The 20,699-nt window shown below is 49.2% G+C and overlaps 1 non-coding gene across 1 annotated transcript; it reads right to left on the bottom strand.

The window, feature by feature from the left end:
* Positions 1-19,910: 19,910 nt before the first annotated feature.
* TRNAA-UGC (transfer RNA alanine (anticodon UGC)) lies at positions 19,911-19,982 on the bottom strand. The gene has a single exon. It is a non-coding gene; the product is annotated as a tRNA-Ala (tRNA).
* Between the last annotated feature and the right edge of the window lie 717 nt (positions 19,983-20,699).

A 20,699-nucleotide genomic window follows, 5' to 3' on the forward strand; every position in this document is an offset into this window, starting at 1 on the left:
CAACTCACCAGTTCAAGATCACCATTTGATTACTATATAATAATATTGTGGTATCAATATGGACCCTCACCCATCATGTATACTCATAATGTGGAAGGTACAGCCTGACATGTGCAGGTGCTGCCATCATATGCCAAGTGCAACCTCAAATGCCAACGGGGAGTCAGGGCAGGATTAGGACCTTTGTCTCCTGGTGCCAGTCCCAGTGTCTCTGTCTCATGGCTGGGGCAGCCCAGCCATTACTGGGTTTGGGTCCCATATGGGCAGCACTGTCAGCTAGCACCACAGCCAGCCAGTTGTTATAACCCAAGACAAACACCCCTTTACACCCTCTGTCCTGGGCCAGAGAGACCCTGCCTGTGCAGCCCTCCTGCAAGGTTCATGGGAGCTGCTGGTTTATTTCATAGAGTTTATTTCATAGACATTTGGGCTGGAAGGGACCCCGCAGGATCACTTAGTCCAGCCCCCCGCCCCAGGGGCAGGAAGTCAGCAGGGATCATAGGATCCCAGCAAGATAAACACCCAAATGTGTCTTGAAGGCGTTCAAAGTGGGTGCTTGAACCACCTCGGTCGGCAGTCTATTCCAAACCTTGGAGGCTCGGACAGTGAAGAAGTTCTTTCTTATGTCCAGCCTGAATCGGTCACAGATGTCCCCCCGGATCCTGATGAGCACCCCTGATAAATTTATAGGCGGCCACCAGATCACCCGAGCCTGTGCTTTTCCAGGCTGAAGTCCCATGGCTCTCAGCCTCTCATCACAAGGTCTGTTTTCCTGACCTCTGATCACATGCGTGGCTCTCCTCTGCACCCTCTCAAGCTTCTCCACATCCTTTTTGAACTGTGGCGCCCAAAACTGGATGCAGTACTCCAGCTGCGGCCTCACCAAGGCCAAGTACAAGGGAAGAATGACGTCCAGGGGTTTGCTGGAGAAGCATCTATGGATGCAGCACGCAGGAGACACCAGGACTCCTCGCCTGTCCCGAGTGAAGGACCTTGGGCCAGAGAAAATGGCTTGGTGAGCTGCATGGCGGCCCGCGGGCTGTACGTTGGACAAGCCTGGGCTAGAGGGTCTTGCCTGGGAACAGTGACACCCCAGCTCTCGCTCTTTCTCCCTCTTTCTTTCTTTTTGTTTTTGTCTCTAGGCATAGCTTTCTGAACCAAAATTGTATTAGTTAAGCTTCAGCTAAGTTTCCCCAAATACTCAATTAAACCAGGGGAATATTGTAATTGTTTTTTGTTTTCCCTTGCTTGTCTCTTACTACTAGTACCATTATAAATTGGATATGCTTCACAATAAATAACTTTTATAGTCAAACTGGTGGTAACCAGGTGTATTTTTCCTTCTCTGCTTCCCTTCCCCATTTGCTCTGCAGCAACGCTTCTTTTACCTAAGCCAAAGATCCTTGTGAAGCCCAGAAATACTGCGGGGTCCGCTCCTCAAGAGGCTAGCACTACTAGGACAGTTAGGGCAAAAGATTGGGACGTGCTGAGTTTGAGACACATAAGGGGATCAGCTTGTATAGGCTGATTGGCCCACTTTGGCTCAGGCGTGCCCTAATGAACTGAAAGCTGGCCCGTGAGGGTGTCAGCCGGACACCCAGCCGGATTGAGAGGGATTCTGTTCACTGAGTGCTGGTGTCTGACTGCAGTGTAGTGTTACCTTAATGAACTGATTCCTGGCACATGAAGGTGTCAGCCTGTACATGCTGATCAACCTGGCCGGGTCAGGCGTGTCATGTTAGAGAGAAAGTGTGTGTGTGTGCATTTGACTGATTTAGTGGCTGGTGTGTGTGTGTGTGTGTGTGTGCACGCGCACATCTGACTGATTTAGTGGCTGGAGGAACCCAGCCCCACTGAAACAGAGTCCTGCAAGATAGCTCCATCGGGGGTGAGCACTTGCAGAAGGGAGAGATACAGCTCCGTACAGAAACACAGGTAACACGAGCAGCACATTGATAGAATTGCAAAGACCCTAGAAATGTACCCCTAATAAATGAGCACACCCCAAAGTGACAGGCAAATCTGGTAACAGCTGGGATCATGGCTGGAAATCCATTTTGGGCCAGCCCACACCATCTGGGCCAGGCAAGACACTGGTCATCAATTCAGTCTGTAATCTCAGCCCAAATGCCAGGTCCTTAGTCAAGCATGTATACTTAGTACCATGGGAATCGGGAGCTGTTAGTTGGCAGCCTGGCAAGAAGAAACCACGCTCTGGTCCAGGCCAGACTGGTCAGTGGTGTCCGGGAGAGTCCCCTGGTGCCATAGAGGCATGGTGAGGGGTGGCCCAAGAAGGATTTCCATCTCTAATCCCAGCCCACAAGAAATTCCTTCTTTGAGCCTGTCTACTTGGTACAGTGGGGATGGGGGAACTGGCCCAAACAGTATTTGCAGCCATAACCCCAGTCCAAAACCAGGTCCTTATTCGGGTCCATGTACTTAGTACAGTGGGCATGGGGGGCTGGCAGTTGGCAGCTTGGCGCGCAAAAACTGCACTTTGGGCCAAGCAAGACTCTGGTTGGGGGGTGTGGGATAGTATCCAGTGCCAGAGGCATGGTGTGGGGTGGTCCAAAGAGGATTTCCTGTCGTCAACCCAGCCCCAAACCCAGTTCCTTATTCAAGCCCATATACTTAGGACAGTATTTGTGAGGGATGTCAGTTCATCGCCTGGCACAGCCAAACGATGTCTTCAGTCAAGCAAGAGGAAAAAGGGATGTAGTTCAGTGGTAGAGTGCTTGCTTTGCATGTATGAGGTCCTGGGTTCAATCCCCAGCATCTCTACTTTTCATAGGGCAGGGCCTACCAAGAGAGAGTAGATGGCCTGAACCTATTCAGCCTCCACAGGAGAAGGCTGAGAGGATATCTGATAGTGTTTTACAAACTCCCCAGGGGGGACCAGAGAGAACTGAGAGAAGCTCTGTTCCCCCCAAGCACCACCCAGGGTTACTAGGAATAACACCCTCAAATTAGAGAAAAGGTTCAGGCTGGACATCAAGAAACATTACTTTACACTTAGGACTGCCAGGCTCTGCAATGGGCTCCCAAGGGAGGTGGTGCTCTCCTACCTTGGGCGTCTTCAAGAGGAGGCTGGGCAGATATTTGGCTGGGGTGACATGATCCTGGCACCCATTCCTGCCTGAGGGAGGGAGTCGGACCTGATGAGCTGTTTAGGTCCCTTCCACCCCCAAGTACTATGATACTATGACTGGTCAGAGATGACCAGGAGAGTCCCCTGGTGCAACAGGGACATGCTGTGAAGTGGCCCAAAACAGATTTCCAACCATAATCCCAGCCCAAGATCCACTTACTTACTCAAACCCACATATTTAGTACCGTGGCTGGGGGGAGCTGTCCGTTGGCATCCTGGCAGGGCCAAACCAGGGCAAGCTGTGGTCAGGGATGTCCAGGGGAGTCCACTGGTACCACAGAGTGACAGCGTGGGGTGGCCCAACAAGGATTTTCATCTCTGATCGCAGCCCAAATCCCAGTTCTTTATTCAGGTGCCTGAAGTTAGTGGCGTCTGGGCGGACGATCAGCTGGCAGCCTGGCACAGCCAAACTGTTTCCTGGGACGGGCAGGACTCTGCAGAGATAACCAGGAGAGTCCCATGTGCCACAGAGGCATGGCGTGGGCTGGCCCAAGAAGGATTTCCGAGCCCGAAATCCAGGTCCTTATTTGGGTCCATATACTCAGCACAGAAGCTGGCACGCTGTCGGTTCGCAGTCTATCACAGGCAAGCCGCGTTTTGGGTCGGGCAAGACGGGTGAGAGACGTCCAGCAGAGTCCCCGATGGCACACAGGTCTGTCATAGGGTGGCCCAAGAAGAATTTCTGGCTATAATCCCAGCCCAAAAACTAGTTCCTAACTCATGCCCATATATTAGTACAGGGGCTGGGGGTGTCAGCTGGCAGCCAGCACGGCCAAGCTGCACTTTGGGCCGGGCAACGCTGTGGTCAAGGTGCTTCGGGACAGTCCCCTGTGGCGCCAACAGGCAGTCTGGGGTGGCCCAAGAAGTATTTTGCCCCATAATCCCATCGTAATCTGACCTTTATTTAGGGCTCTGTCCTTGATGAAGAATATTATTTTGCATATTAATTAGCAAATATGCAATGAAATTCTCTCTATTTAAAAATGTGTAATTCATTAATAACAAGCTTTGATTGGGTCTAGATTTGCTTTGAAAAAGGAACTGGGAATAAGTAACCAACTTCATGCTGGTAGGCAGGATGGAGGAGCCGGGGCCCCGCAGGCAGCTTTGGGCTTCTCCCCAGCCCCCCAAAAATGCAGCCTGAGATTTATTTATTTTTAAAAGGATTTTTACCTCCCCAAAATCTCACCCCCAACACAACCAAGAAATGCACGGAGGGCGAATTGCAGTGGGTGACCCAGACTCAGAGTTAACTGAAGAAAAGGGGAGGGGAAAAGAAAAGAAGTCGTTCACCTCCATCGAGTGCAGCAGAAAACACACCGGCTTTCAAAAACAGGAATACTATATAGCCAGTCACAGGAATTACACTACTATATAAAGAATAATTATGATGTAGCAGTACCACAATAATAGCGATTAGCTGATGCCCAGCCCAGGGTTTCTAGCGCCCACGCAACTGCTTTAGAAGCTGGATGTGCAGAGCGCGTTGTGAACACCCAATGGATTTTAAAAATAATTTCATTTATGTCATGTTAATAATTTTAAAAATCATCTTATTAACGTCATAATCATGCACCGCTAGAATGAGAAATAATTAGACTAGTAAGCAACATGAACGTTAATTAGCAATATGTAAATGCACGATAATTAGTGAATAGCCACGTGTAAAAGGTAACATTAAGCATCCAGGAGGCGCTGAGAAGGGGGGTCCCTGGCTGTTCTGGGGCTGGGGTTGGGAGGAGGGATATATCCAACTCTCCCGCCTGAAGAATTTAACTCTCTCTCTGCCACAGCTCACCCGATAGCTGTGATGAAGCGTGTTGCAGATGAAGAAGGTACTACGCGTACCACTGTTACCTCTCGCACACGCACCCAACCAGAAATTCAGGAACTTTGCAGAGAATCTAAAATAAAACCAGAAGAAACTTTGGCCATGTGGTTGGGATGATTAATAGTGGAGTTTGGATCTGACACTTTAGACAGGGAAGAAGCAAGTGCCCTGACCGGACAAGCGGCGTGCAGCGGAGGGCGTGCTACTGATCTGAATGTGGTCACAGACAGTGCACACTGGCCCACCCCACTCCCGGCGCTTGTAGTGGGACAGGTAACCCACAAATTCCAGACCTGGCATGAGGGTCGCCTGCAGAAGGCCACTGCGGAGCAACTCCTCCTAGCCATAATCGGAGTATCATACCTTTCATGGAGCCCGAGAGCGAGTCCAATGGGGCTAACAGCAGCCCAACGCAAAGAAAGATGGGCTCATCGCCACCTGTCGGACCCCGGGGCAATCCCAACGCCCCTGGAAGCTATAGACACCTGTGTAGAGGTGTATGGAGGAGAAAATGCTGTTACGCTCCGACTCTTTTTAAACCCAATGGCGGGTCAGCCAGTGAGAAATCTCTTAGGCCATCTCCCACGACTGCAGGCGCTCATGAAACAAAGTGAAGAAACTTCTGATGATATAAGAGACCGATCTTCAGCATACCCAGTTGAAACACCAACACCAAGACGTCAAGAGTTTACCCCCCAGCGAGAGCCATGGTGGTCACCTCCAAGAACCGTGAAGGAAAAAAATGTTCGGGTTTCTTCTTGCCCGTTCCGGACTTACAAAGTATCAGTTGCGCGTTTTGGGAAAAAGGACCCAACGTCGTCTAGCCGAAGCATTAGGATTCAAATTCGAGGACCCACCAAAAAAACGAATAATGGCTGTCGGCTCTGCCGGCGGCCTTCTCCAACTCAAACCTGACCCCACTGACCCTCGTCTTTATGCCGAACTTACTGTTTACAACCCTACTGATCCAGATGACCAACAACAAGTATTCTTCCTTCTCGATACTGGAGCTCATGTCAATGTGATTACCTCAACGATACCTCACCAGAAGACCACCAAAACGATCAAGGTACAAGGGCTTAACGCTATCGCCGTCACAACGAAGGTCAAATTTTTGGTCCAAGGCCACCGATACCCCCTAGGGGCTGTCCTAGGGGGCATCAACATTCTAGGAATCCCAGGGATAAAAGCACTTGACCTTAAAGAACAAGTGCTACAAGCCTTACCCATTATTATCCCAGAACAAGATTGGCATCGACCAACACTTCGTAACACCTCCTCCTGGCGATATTGACCAATCCCAACCAAGGGTCCCCTAAAAAAGTCTCTTATTGACCTCCTGCGGCGACTCGAGCAACGAGGTTGTATTAAAACCGTAACTGCCGGCACCCACCTGTCACCAGGATGGGGAGTCGCGAAACCTGGAAAGCCCAACAAAGCCCGGCTAGTCATCGACTATAGAGAGGTTAACAAAAGATGTCAAGTACTTCAACAACCTAACCCTTCTACTCTGCCACAATGCATGTTCGAGATGGCACAATTCCAGCAAAGTAAGTGGGTCGGAGTCACACTGGACTTAAAAAATATTTTCTTTTCCATCCCGACAACTGACCCTGAAGGAATACTAAATATGTGTATTGATGGCACTATGTACAGATGGACGGTTTGCCCACAGGGATATCGCAATGCTCCGTCACTAGCTACCGGTGCCATGAATAATACCCTAAAGAATTTTCAAGCCTCGCATTCTCTTCCCCCAGAGGAGGAATTAAGAATCTGGAGTTATGTCGATGACATTGCTATCATGGGTCGTGATAGTTCCGTAGTTACTAGTATAGCCAACCAACTAGTCGCTCACCTTCAAAGTGAGGGATGGACGATCAACGAGGAAAAGTCATGCCTACATCCTGTAGATGACATCACGTTCCTCAGCACCCGATATATTGGTTCCATCCACCACGGAATCTCACGTGATGGTCCTAACATCGATCCATTAAAAACATTCCTTCCTGTTACTAGGAGGCATTTTCAACAGCTTTTGGGTCGTTTAAATTGGTACCAGCATTATGTCGAACCCAGTCATCTGGCGCTCCTCACTAAGTTGCAGCGACAGATCCGTGACAAATCCCGAAAAACCACGCCCTGGACGGAAGGAGATCAGCGGAACCTGCTTCGCCTGCTAGCCACAGTTAAAAACACACAGCTCCACGCCATCGATCTGGGTGAGTCATTAACCGTAACCCTTGGGTTCACCCCGAACCACGCGTGGGCTGCCGTGCACAACCCTCGCGATGAGCTAGTATACACTGCCCATAAAACGCTTCAAGCAGCACAACATCGATACGGAGCTATAGGAAAAATTCTCCTAGCCAAACAATTAGTGGAGCCATTAGCAAGGGGGTATGGGACACTACGCGCTCCCGGTGCCACATTGTTACCCTTGCTGAATGCGGAAAAAGTCGACCCGCATTTTCAGGGGGAGCCTAAAACGTGGAATACATTGGTGCTTACCCACCATTACAACTGGCACTGCTGGAAGATGGAAGATACGATGCCCAATCCTAGCCCAGAAGATGAGGAAAAGGTCCCTACACTGTATGGAACCTCTGCCCCGGCATGGATGGCTTCAGATGGAACCTCCCGACATGGCGGAGGCTATGGGTACTATTGCAAGGCTTGTCACGATAAGGAAATATTTCAAGCCTACCCAGATGACAATTCGGCCCAAAAATGTGAGTTGTTAGGATTCCTCAAGGTACTAGAACATTGTCTGACACATCATGACGATATGCTCCCAGTTCCAATCATCGCAATTGATTCGCAGTACATTTATAAAATTCTTACCAGTACAGCCTTTCCCACCGAAAATTTGGATGGTTGGCAAGATATCTGGAAAACATTAAGCAAATTTGCACGACTCCCGTTGGTTAGGCACACTAAGTCCCACCGTCCGGATACTGATCCAGTACATGAGGTCATTGATAAGCTCTTAGAAGACCCACTCCGGACCGACGTAGTTTTGCCTATCACATCTACCTCCGGTCCTGAAGTAAATCCGTTCCTCGTGTGGCTTCATGAAAATTGGGGTTACCCAGGACCACGAGCTTGCCATCAGCGTTGGTGCCGAACCATTACGGAGCCGGCCTCGTATGGAGTTTGGCGCGATTGGGAAAAGGTAGCTCAGGCCTGTGAGATATGTGCTAAGAAGTGTCATCGAACCAAACATCAGCTCGGAGCTTTCGACTCTTTGCAGTTCCAGGCAGGAAAAGTCTGGCAGGTAGATCTGCTAGGACCCCTCCCAGGGTCTAAGCCGCCAAATAAAGGATTACTTGTTGTCGACTTGGGAACAAGACAGTTACAAGTTATCCCCTTACGAAAAAGCAATGCCACTGCTGTTATTTCTGCTTTAACTGCTGTATTTGCCACCTGGCAACCTCCTCGTGAGATTCAGTCTGATGGGGGACCCCCTTTTAACTCTAACGCTCTAGACAGATTTGCTCGTCTTCACAATGTAACATGGCATCGCCATCTGCCGTACCACCCGTGGTCCAATGGCATTGCAGAAAGACATATAGGCCTGTACAACGAACAACTTTGCCTCAGAGGGGGAGGGACATTTAAAAACTGCACTAAATTCAATCATGATGTTCTCATCTCACTGAACACTGCAAAACCGTTATGGGACGAAGCTAATGTCCAGAAACCCCTACCTTGGGAACCTAAGTTCCAACCAGATGAGTTAGTATGGATCTCAGTACCGCACCCCCGCCAATCTCATCCGCAAGTTCACAAGGGAACAGTTCAATGTTCGGGACAATATCCTAATACCTATTCTGTCCACTTAGAGGAAAAGCCCGATCGTCCCCCTATTATCGTTCATCACAACTGGATGACTCGTCGTTCCGACGTTCACCTAGTATCCTTATAGTAAATTCAATTACGATTCTCTTTTGTTTTGTTCTGTTGTTGTTTCTTTCTTTACAGGCCCGACTTCAACAAAGCAGTAATCTACAGCTGCTCTATTGTGAGATCCATCGAGCACCCAACTGCGGTTCCTTCGAGTCAACGGAGTGACGGCTATGAAGGAGACACCGAGGCAGCAAATGTCCGTTGGGTCAAAATTCGCTCTGATGCTGCTCCTCTCTCATTTCTGCTGCAGTGTGTTAGTTAGACCTGTCGTTGATCCACACGTAACAGCGGTTTGGGGGAAGAATGTCACATTAAAGTGTATAACTGACACAAATGAAACCATAATACAAATTTCGTGGGAAAAATTGCATGATAAAAGTGCGCAAACTATTGTTGTGCGTCATCCTGAATATGGGTTTTCTGTTAAAAAAGAATACCCTGAAAGAGTGTCATTTAAAACCTCTTTGTTCAATGATATAACAATCAACCTAAATAATGTGAGTTTCTGTGATGAAGGAACATATAAATGCAAAACAGTCACGTTCCCATTAGGAAATGCAGAGTCATTAACAACTATAACTGTAATTGTAGAACCCACTGTGAGCTTTACAAAGGAACCAACTCCCTTAACAGATGGTAAAAATTGGACAGTGGCAGCTATCTGTACAGCAGCCACTGGGAAACCCGCTGCAAATATAAGTTGGGAAAGAGATTTTGGTAAAATCGAGAATAGTTTAATTTCCTTTCCAAATAGAACGGTAACAGTTATAAGCTGATATAAGATCATTCCCACTAAATTTGCGAGGGGAAGGCGTATAACTTGTATCGTGAAACACCCAGCTTTGGACAGGGAAATAAGGTATTCTCACGTACTAGACATCCAATATGCTCCTGAAGTGTCAATAACTGGCTATAATAGAAATTGGCTTGTTGGACAAAGAAATGTTCAACTTAAGTGCAATGCTAATTCTAACCCGCCGCCTGTAAAGTTTACCTGGGCCAGAATAGATGGACGATGGCCTAAAGGCTTACTGGTTGTAAACAATACCCTGCATTTCAATAGCTCACTAACCTACAATCATGGCAGGACTTACATTTGTGGGGTGACAAATTCCCTTGGTCAAGGAAGCGATCAAAAAACTATTCACGTATTAGATCTCTCCACCATCACTACCGCACGACCACCCACGGTTTCATGGTATCCTTTAACTAATAGCGTTCCGGGTTTAGCATCAGCATTCACCCTAACAATAATACAGGAACGCAAGTGGGATACCATCATCGCTAGTGTAGTGGGTGGAATTATCCTTCTAATACTTGGAAGTATTTTAATTGGCATTGTCTGCTGTGGGAGAAGACGGACGTTTCGCAACGAGTACTTCGTTATGAACCGTATACCACTGACTAATAAACGAGGGGAGTCCCAAACAGATGTTCTCCAATCAGACGATGACTAATAGTTGTTGTTATATGTTTAAGTTATTGTATTGTATAGTTTGTTAAAAAGACCGGTCTGTAAAATTGTTTGTTTATATATATATATGTTGGTTGCTTAAGCTCCGTCAGGTCAGTGAATCCTGAAACAAAAATTCCTTTAACGTGCTCGTGTGTCTAAAATCCCAGTTGTGCCGTCGGCAAGGGGGCATGTCACAACCCAATGATTTTGGTGCCTCGACACGATGGAATTTTCCCGCCACATGAGAGTCTCTTGCACAGCAAAAGTTTTCTGCTGCAACAGAAAACCCCGGTGCAAGAGAGTTCCTGCCATTCGCATGCAAATTTGTGTCCCACTATTGGCCAGTTCTAAATTATTCCCACGTGGCGGCTAGCAATTGGCTTGTTAGCCGCATAAAATTTTGTGCGACTTCCGCCCAAGTCGGAGAACTTTGAGCACGCTGCAGAGTGCCTCTAAAGATATCTGACTTGCGGCTGAGCTTTTCGATAGCCTGATCACCTATCAATTCTTCTCCCCGTCGCCGAGCGCAATCCTTCGACGTACCATTTCCCTGTCGGCTTAATTTGTGGATGGATTCGCTGGCCTGAGCCTTATCAGCTGGAGCAACTAGTGGAGTTGTTTAAGTGACCGGACCACCTGCGTCGCGGCTACTAGCGGCGTAAGTAAAGTTTTTTGCAACCAATACGCTTTGCCTGCCTCTCCATTCACCAGCCCGCCCAAACGACCGAGCAGTTTGTATATCACCTCGAGTCGGTTCCGGCCGTCCGAGACAGTTACCTGGGTAAATAAAGTAGTCAAACTTGCTATAAGTTGGCCCAAGTTGAGAAACTAGATTTGAAGGGATGTTGGCTGTAACCTTGTTGATCTAAGGCCGCAGGCAGACACGGTTGTTTGGGTGGAAGTCATATCTTTTATTAGAACAACTAAATTGATAGCTTAAGATATCACATCCACCCACAGAACCGTGTCTGTCTAGAGCTGAAGGCCCATTCTGTTACAGGGGTAAAAACCTATCCCACATTGTATGCTTCGTGTGTCCACAGCTGGCATTTGTAAGGCTATTGTTTCGAGTCCATGCCATGCAGCTCTCATGCTAGAGACTCTACCTGACATGTACACCTCCTCCCAAATTTTTAAAACCCAAAGTTTCATTTTAAAAAGTCAAGGATTTCTGTGATGTCTTTTGTTTGACCAGTGCATAGTTGACAGACGTGTTGGACAAGCCTTTGGTCATCAAGACTAAGGACAAGTTGCACATAAACCAGTATAAGTGATTGGAAACCAGTTCAGATCTGTAACACAACAGAAGTTCAGTGTACATAAACTGCTTTCAAAATGGCCAACACCGGTTTAAGATAAACCTAGATGAATGTAATATCAGACTTAATTTATTTAGGTGAAATTGGTTTACTGAACTTCTGTCCCAGTTCCCCTCCAAATTCAAACTCAACCCCCCCCCGCCCACTCACCCCCCTACCCCTCAGGGTGAGGGGGCTAGCCTTGTGCAGGCTGTCTGCTCGAGACAGGGAGGGAAACTGCTCTAGCTTCCCCCAGTTTCTGGCCTCAGCACTGCAGACATATGGCTGCATTTCCAGAATCAAAATGAACGTCTGTTCACATGCTTATTGGTTCAGTCTAATCTGCAAAGGTTGAATTGATTCAGCCTTGGGGTTTTCGACAGTCTTTTCTTAGCCCAAGTGCCCTTCCTCAGGTCGCATTTTAAACCTGTCCAGTTTGGCACAGTCTGGCTGAACGCGTAGCGACCCTGCCTGGATTTCGCAGAACAGAACTCGGGCTAGGAGGGATCTCCAGAGGTGACCTAGTGCAACCCCCTGCCTGAGGCGAATCGTCCTTATCTGAACCACCCTATGCAGATCCATAATGCAACCTCTTAGTAAAACTACCCCCAACCCTGACACCACACAAACCGTAAGGCCCTAACCTGCCACAGGTAACACAAGGGGAATGTGGCAGCCAACATCCTGCTTCTGCAAAACGTTGTTAATAGTCACTCGAGAGATCTCGGGTAGATCTCCATGCCCCCACAGAGGGAGGCAACCCCTTCGCCCCCCCAGCCCATACCAATCTGACCATGGGGTCAAATTTCTTTCTGAGCCCAAATACGGAGTCGGTCTGACTGTGAGCAGAGGGGCAAGACCCTGTAACCCAGGCTTGTCCAACGTACGGCCCGCGGGCCGCCATGCAGCTCACCAAGCCATTTTCTCTGGCCCGAGGTCCTTCACTCGGGACAGGCGAGGAGTCCTGGTGTCTCCTGCGTGCTGCACGGCGGTGGTGGCGAGGCGGGCAGGCTCTGGGCTTGCAGCGCTGGGGCTGTGTGTGGTCACCATTGTGAGCGGGGCCGTGCGGGTGAGGGGCATGCTTATAGGACGCGGCACGCTTATGGGATGCAGAAAAACCTGCAGCATGCTTATAGGCTCGGTAGTGCTACGCTGGTTAGCACTACAGATGAAAGGGACTTGGGGGTCATGGTTGACCACAAGATGAAAATGAGCCTTCAGTGTGATGCTGCGGCTAGTAAAGCAAACAAAATGCTGGCTTGCATCCATAGATGCTTCTCTAGCAAACCCCGGGACGTCATTCTCCGCTTGTACTCGGCCTTGCTGAGGCCGCAGCTGGAGTACTGCATCCAGTTTTGGGCGCCACAATTCAAAAAGGATGTGGAGAAGCTTGAGAGGGTGCAGAGGAGAGCCACGTGCATGATCAGAGGTCAGGAAAACAGACCTTGTAATGAGAGGCTGAGAGCCATGGGACTTCACCCTGGAAAAGCACAGGCTCAGGGGTGATATGGTGGCCGCCTATAAATTTATCAGGGGTGCTCATCAGGATCCGGGGGGACATCTGTTCACCAGAGCGCCCCAAGGGATGACAAGATCGAACGGTCACAAACTCTGCTGCGACCGATTCAGGCTGGACATAAGAAAGAACTTCTTCACTGTCCGACAACAAGCCGTGACACTGAAGTCCTATTGCTACTGATTGCATTCTGGCCTCGTCTCAGCAGTGAGCTGTGGATGAGAGCAAGCCCATCAAGAACTAACAATACATTGCTGTGCACAAGGTGGAGTGCTGTGATGAACTAAGGGACGGACTGCTGGGTTTTCATGCCATCGCGGGGTATGATACCACAAGCTAGCTTGCAGGAATGTCTAAAAAGTTTGCTTGGAAGATCTGTGAAACTCATCTCCTGTCTCAATCTGAAGTACCTCACACACCAGATGCCCAAGCACTGGCCATTGGACTCAAGGCCCCCCATGAAGGATGCCTGCGCTTAATTTTCGCTCATTTTTTGACGTAAGTAAGAATAATTTTTCTGTTGCGAAGAGCTCAGAAAAATCAATCGCCACAGACAGGGCAGAGCTGTTTTTAGTACTACAGATTCCCATTTGAAACCTCTAATTTTATCTTGTGAATTGGGTTTGCTGCGGCCCCCGATCGAGAATCAAGTTCTAGACCTGCGGTTCTGAACCAGGCTACATGTACCCCCAGGGGGTACATGAAGCCTTATCGGGGGTACGTGAGATATATTTCATACACCGTCTAACACAGGTCGAAGGGCCTAAAAAATGTGAAAATGCTGGGGCTTTAGTGTCGTTAAAATGCACACGCGCATGGAAACCAGATATCCTACTCCTGCTCCATGCCTCAACCTTGCACCAGAAACGTTGCTCCAAACACCTGTCACTCAGTCGTGTAGAGTCAAGTCTTCGAACATAGCTGTGTGTTCGAAGTTGTTGTGTTTGCATTTGAGTTTTTTACGTCTTTTTTTTATGCACGTGGCGGTTCCACACAAGTAACAGTATACATCTGCTTTTTCCTTTCATTTGGTAAGTACCTATGTTCAATTTTACATTGTTACCAACCTATGATGTATATTTTAAGGGTTTTACTTTGCACTATTTTTCAGGGACTGAATTCTTGCTTCGTCCATCGATTTATCATGTCAAAGTGTTATTACTAGGATTCACATGTGCAGTTTGGCTTTACGTTCATGCTTGATACAGATGATTTACAAAATCCACAATGCTTCCTTCACTCAAAAAGTACTTTGCAATGGATATATGAAGCCATCTAAACTTAAAGAGCACCTTCAGACTGTTCACTCTGAAAATACTAAAGACCCAGAAGCTTTATTAAAAATCAAGCGATCACAACTTGAAACAAGAGCACACTTTCCGATCATGGATTTACTCCTCAGAAGCCAGCGCCGGCGGCTTGTTATCGCATGGCATTAAGGATGGCCACAGAAAAAAAGCTGCATACCATCACAGAGACCCTGGTGAAACCGTGCCATGGAAATGGCCAAGCTGATGTCTGGTAAAGATGCACAACTAAAAATAGCACAGATCCCCCAAACAACACCATTCACGACCGAATCAAGGACATGTCAGAAGACATACACAAACAAGTAGTGGAGCAAGCCAAGAAGTCTGGTAAAACTGGCTTGCAGTTGGATGAATCAACTGATGTCTCAAATTGCGCACAACTTCTCGTTTTTGCTTGATATGCGCATGAGAATCATGTCAAAGAAGAATTTCTCTTTTGTGAACTCCTGAAAGAAATAACAAAGGTAGCAGACATTATGGCTACGATGAATTAATTTTTTTCCTTTTTTCCAGCCTTTCCTAGGTCCTTGTAGGAGCTATTTGTACTGATGGTGCTCCTGCTATGTTGGGGAAATATTCAGAGTTCACCGCTCTCGTCAAGAAGGTGAATCCCAATGTGATCTCTAGTCATTGCATTCTCCTCCCTCTTATTTGAAAGTCGTGTTGGATGTTGTCATCCAGGCCGTCAACTTGATCAGAGGAAGGGCATTGAAACACTGCATGTTCAAAGCGCTGTGCGAAGGAAGAGGTTGGGTCTGAACACACTGACTTCTGCTTCACACAGAAGTACGCTGGTTATCCGGACAAAAAGTTCTGACAAGAGTTTTTGATCTTTGAGATTTAATTGAAATGTTTCTGCATGAAAATGGATCAATTCTGCTTCAGTGTTTCATAGGTCCGAACTTTGCGGGTTGTTTGGCATACCTCGCAGATGTGTTCACAATTCTAAACTCATTGAACATTTCAGTCCAAGGTGGAGAAGTGACTACCTTGGAGAACAAAACAGTCAAATCCTTTCAAGAGAAGTTGGCTCTCTGGGGAAGAAGAGGGAATTCCAGTAACTTCGCCAATTTTCCTCTCTTCCATGAAATCACTTTAGATCCAGTGCATCCAGGGGAACCAAGAGTCCGTGAGAGTATTATTAGGCAGACAAGGTTCTTTGGGTGAATCTGATCTTTTGTTAGACCAATTTAAATAGTTGGAAAAAAAATTTTAAGCAAGCTTTTGGTTCAAAAACCCCTTGTTGGGCTGAGGAAGTTTCAGCAATTGGCGTGTGCTCTTCCTGGGTGGAACGAAGACCAACACGAATACAACCTACACCCCGAGAGTATTATTACGCATCTTGAAAATCTGAAAGTCACCACAGAAGGAATTATCCCAACTATTCAGGCAGCTGACATTTGGGTAAGGAGCCTCTTTACCGCTTCTCTCGAACAAATTATTGATGCCGACCTGGCAAAAGATGAGCTACTTGATTTGCGCAATAATCGGAAACTTCGTGTCGATTTTGAATCAATGAAATTGGATCGATTGTGGAGCAGACTTGGGGAGGCATATCCCACTGGGACCAAGCGAGCTTACCAAGTTCTAGCTCCGTTTGTTGCAACCCATCTCTGCGAGTCGGGATTTTCAGTGCTTTTTGCCAAAACCAAAGCGAGGAACAAACTGAAAGCTGAACATGACGTGCGTGTGGCGCTCTCGAAAATGTCGCCTAGAATTAAAATGTTGGTTGATAGTAAGCAGCAGCACTGTTTGCACTAATAAGTTTGGGCACGTTTTGCCATTTGACACCAAGTCGTGTTTTTTTGTGCAACTTTTTATGTGCACTGAGTAAACGAACCTTGTTTAAAATGAAGAAGTCTTTGTACGAGTATCTTGCCGTTTTTATAATACACAAGTACACATAGTTTGACATAAAAATTAATTTCCCATTGAAAGGGGGTACGTGAAGTCTCACTCGGAGACCAAGGGGTACGTCAACTGCCTTCTTTGGAGCAATCACTAAAACCTTTTTTTTTTTTCACTTCAATACCCACATTAGTGACTGCTGTCTAGGTCTTCACGGCCCAATACCTACTGCAGCCTCCTCATTTCTGGCATTCAAGCTTTGTTGCTTGGGTAACCCTGACCGTAGTCTCTCTCCCTACAGGCTTCGCACTGCTTCCCCGTTACACCTGATACAAGCTTGCAGTCATTACCTCGAAGGCATTTATCATCTGGGTCCTCTGGTCGTACTAGCCCCTCGCACTACCGAGAACGCCGCTCTCCATCGCCCATCCCCCACAGAGTCACTTTTCTCCTGGCTGCTCTTTATTCCTCTGCAGCTCACGTTTTGAAAAGAAATGCTTAAAAATAGTGAATAAATAAAAATCAACCCTCTCAGAGCGTAAGGTACTATCTGTGATTTGCCTCGCGGTATGGCTTCAAGTTCCTCATTGATAGCAATGCCTCGTGTTAGAGGCCGTGTGCTGAAGCCATGGCTCCTTCCCTTAAAAGCAGCTTTCCCCCGAGCAGCGCACAAGCAAAACAGTGCGTGTGCGCGGGGGTACACTGGCACGCGCATTTTGGAGCGAGCGGTTAGGAGTCAAGGAGATGTCTTTCAAATCATGGAAGTGGAGAGCAACTCTTGACTATAACAAACTCAGCATAACGGCTGTGGGCAGGGCGGGGGGACCCTCGAGTCACTTGGTCACTCTGCTCCTGGAGGCCTGAGCCCACCCCGAGCCGAGGGCCCCGGAGCCGCCGGGCCGCAGCCCCAACACCCGCCCGCGCCAGCTTCCCCGACCGCGTGGCGCGTTATGGCGGCTACAGTCGTATTTAAAAGCTCTCAGCCCAGACGGGCGTCCACCGCACCCACTCGGCTGCCGGCCCGCGCAGCGCCTCCCAGCCAATGAACGCTGGCATGGAAAGATTAAGCTCCCGCCCCTTCTCTGGCCCCGCCCCCGCCCCCGCCCTACCGGCCCGGGGGGCGTGGCTTGGCCGAAGGCGCGCCTGCGTCGTGCGCGGGACACGCAGTGCAGGAGCGGCCGCGGAGGAGCGCGGAGCTCCGCCCCAGGGGGCGTGGCCTAGGCGGGGTGCGCGGGACATGCAGTGCAGGAGCGGCCGTGCAGGAGTGCGGAGTTCCGTCCCGGGGGCAGCGGCGGGGGAGGCGCAGCTCCGCTCCGGGCTCGGGCAGGGGCTCGAGATGCGCCCGGGGAGGCAGCGCGGAGCCGCCCGCCCGCCCACACGGCGCTGCACGTGCCCCGAGCCGGCATGCGGGAGCCCCGGGGCCGCCTGCTCCTTCCCTCCCCACCCCGGCCCCAGAACAGCCGCGGACCCGCCTTCTCCGCGCCTCCTGGATGCTTAGTGCTACCTTTTACACGTGGCTGTTCACTAATTACCGTACGTTTACATAGTGCTAATTAACGGTCATGTTGCTTACTATTCTAATTATTTCTCATTCTAGCGGTGCACGATCGTCATGACGTTAATAAGATCATTTTTTAAATTATTATCATGACATGAATGAAATGATTTTTAAAATCCGTTGGGCGTGCACAACGTGCTCTGCACATCCAGCTTCTTTTAAACCAGTTGCGTGGGCGCTAGAAACCCTGGGCTGGGCATCAGCTAATCGCTATTACTGCGGTACTGCTACATCTTAATTATTATAGTATTTCATTATTGTGACTGGCTATATAGTATTCCTGTTTTTGAGAGCTAGTGTGTTTTCTGCACTCGATGGAGGTGAACAACTTCTTTTCTTTTCCCCTCCCCTTTTCTTCAGTTAACTCTGAGTCTGGGTCACCCGCTGCAATTCGCCCTCCATGCATTTCTTGGTTGTGTCGGGGGTGAGATTTTGGGGAGGTAAAAATCCTTTAAAAAGTAAATGAATAAATAAATAAATCTCTGGCTGCTTTTCTGGGGGCTGGGGGTGCATAGTGAAGGTTCAGGGGTGCTCATCAGGGAGAAGCCCAAAGCTGCCTGCGGGGCCCCGGCTCCTCCATCCCGCCCACCAGGCTGAAGGTGGTTGCTTATTCCCAGTTCCTTTTTCAAAGCTAATCTAGACCCAATCAAAGCTTGTTGTTAATGAATTACACATCTTAAATAGAATTTCATTACATATTTGCTAATAAATAAAATAATATTCTGTTTCAAACATAGAGCCCTAAATAAAGGTCAGATTAGGATGGGATTATGGGGCAAAATACTTATTGGGCCACCCCAAACAGCCTGTTGACACCACAGGGGACTGTCCCGAAGCACCTCGACCACAGCGTTGCCCGGCCCAAAGTGCGGCTTGGCCGTGCTGGCTGCCAGCAGACACCCCCCCGCCCCTGTACTAATATATGGGCATGAGTTAGGAACTAGTTTTTGGGCTGGGATTATAGCCAGAAATCCTTCTTGGGCCACCCCATGACAGACCTGTGTGCCATCGGGGACTCTGCTGGACGTCTCTCACCCGTCTTGCCTGACCCAGAACGCGGCTTGCCCGTGATAGACTGCGAACCGACAGCATGCCAGCTTCTGTGCTAAGTATATGGACCCAAATAAGGACCTGGATTTAGGGCTGGGATCACAGCTAGAAATCCTTCTTGGGCCAGCCCACGCCATGCCTCTGTGGCACGTGGGACTCTCCTGGTTATCTCTGCAGAGTCCTGCCCGTCCCAGGAAACGGTTTGGCTGTGCCAGGCTGCCAGCTGATCGTCCGCCCAGACGCCACCAACTACAGGGGCCTGAATAAAGAACTGGGATTTGGGCTGGGATCAGAGATGGAAATGCTTGTTGGGCCACCCCACGCTGTCACTCTGTGGTACCAGTGGACTCCCCTGGACATCCCTGACCACAGCTTGCCTGGCCCAACTCATGGCTTGGCCCTGCCAGGATGCCAGCGGACAGCTCCCCCCAGCCACGGTACTAAGTATGTGGGTTTGAGTAAGGAAGTGGATCTTGGGCTGGGATTATGGTTGGAAATCTGTTTTGGGCCACCTCACAGCATGTCCCTGTTGCACCAGGGGACTCTCCTGGTCATCTCTGACCAGAGTCATAGTATCATAGTACTTGGGGGTGGAAGGGACCTAAACAGCTCATCAGGTCCGACTCCCTCCCTCAGGCAGGAATGGGTGCCAGGATCATGTCACCCCAGCCTCCTCTTGAAGAGGCCCAAGGTAGGAGAGCACCACCTCCCTTGGGAGCCCATTGCAGAGCCTGGCAGCCCTAAGTGTAAAGTAATGTTTCCTGGTGTCCAGCCTGAGCATTTTCTCTAACAATTGGAGGGTGTTATTCCTAGTACCCCTGGGGGGTGCCTGGGGGGAACAGAGCTTCCCCCATTTCTCTCCAGTCCCCCCTGGGGAGTTTGTAAACTGCCACCAGATCCCCTCTCAGTCTTCTCTTGTGGAGGCTGAATAGGTTGAGACCTTCTAACCTGTCTCTGTAGGGCCTGCCCTGCTGCCCCATGAAAAGTGGAGATGCTGGGGATTGAACCCAGGACCTCATACATGCAAAGCATGCGCTCTACCACTGAGCTACATCCCCTTTGGCAGCCTATGATATCCCCTGGCTGTCTTGCCTGACTGAAGACATGGTTTGGCTGTGCCAGGCCCTGAGCTGGCCGCCCCTGCAAATACTGTCCTAAGTATATGGGCTTGAATAAGGAACTGGGTTTTGGGCTGGATTGACGACAGGAAATCCTCTTTGGACCACCCCACACCATGCCTCTGGCACTGGATACTATCCCACACCCCCCAACCAGAGTCTTGCCTGGCCCAAAGTGCAGTTTTTGCATGCCAAGCTGCCAACTGCCAGCCCCCCGCGCCCACTGTGCTAAGTACATGGACCCAAATAAGGACCTGGTTTTGGGCTGGGGTTACGGCTGGAAATACTGTTTGGGCCAGTTCCCCCATCCCCACTGTACTAAGTAGACAGGCTCAAGGAAGGAATTTCTCATGGGCTGGGATTAGAGATGGAAATCCTTCTTGGGCCACCCCTCACCATGCCTCTATGGCACCGGGGGACTCTCCCGGACACCACTGACCAGTCTGGCCCGGACCAGAGCGTGGTTTCTTCATGCCAGGCTGCCAACTAACAGCCCCCCATTCCCATGGTACTAAGTATACATGCTTGACTAAGGACCCGGGCTGAGATTACAGACTGAATTGATGACCAGTGTCTTGCCTGGCCCAGATGGTGTGGGCTGGTCCAAAATGGATTTTCAGCCATGATCCCAGCCATTACCAGATTTGCCTGTCACTT

This window comes from Alligator mississippiensis, chromosome 1 (genome assembly GCF_030867095.1).
Source record: "Alligator mississippiensis isolate rAllMis1 chromosome 1, rAllMis1, whole genome shotgun sequence".
Taxonomy (NCBI): domain Eukaryota; kingdom Metazoa; phylum Chordata; order Crocodylia; family Alligatoridae; genus Alligator; species Alligator mississippiensis.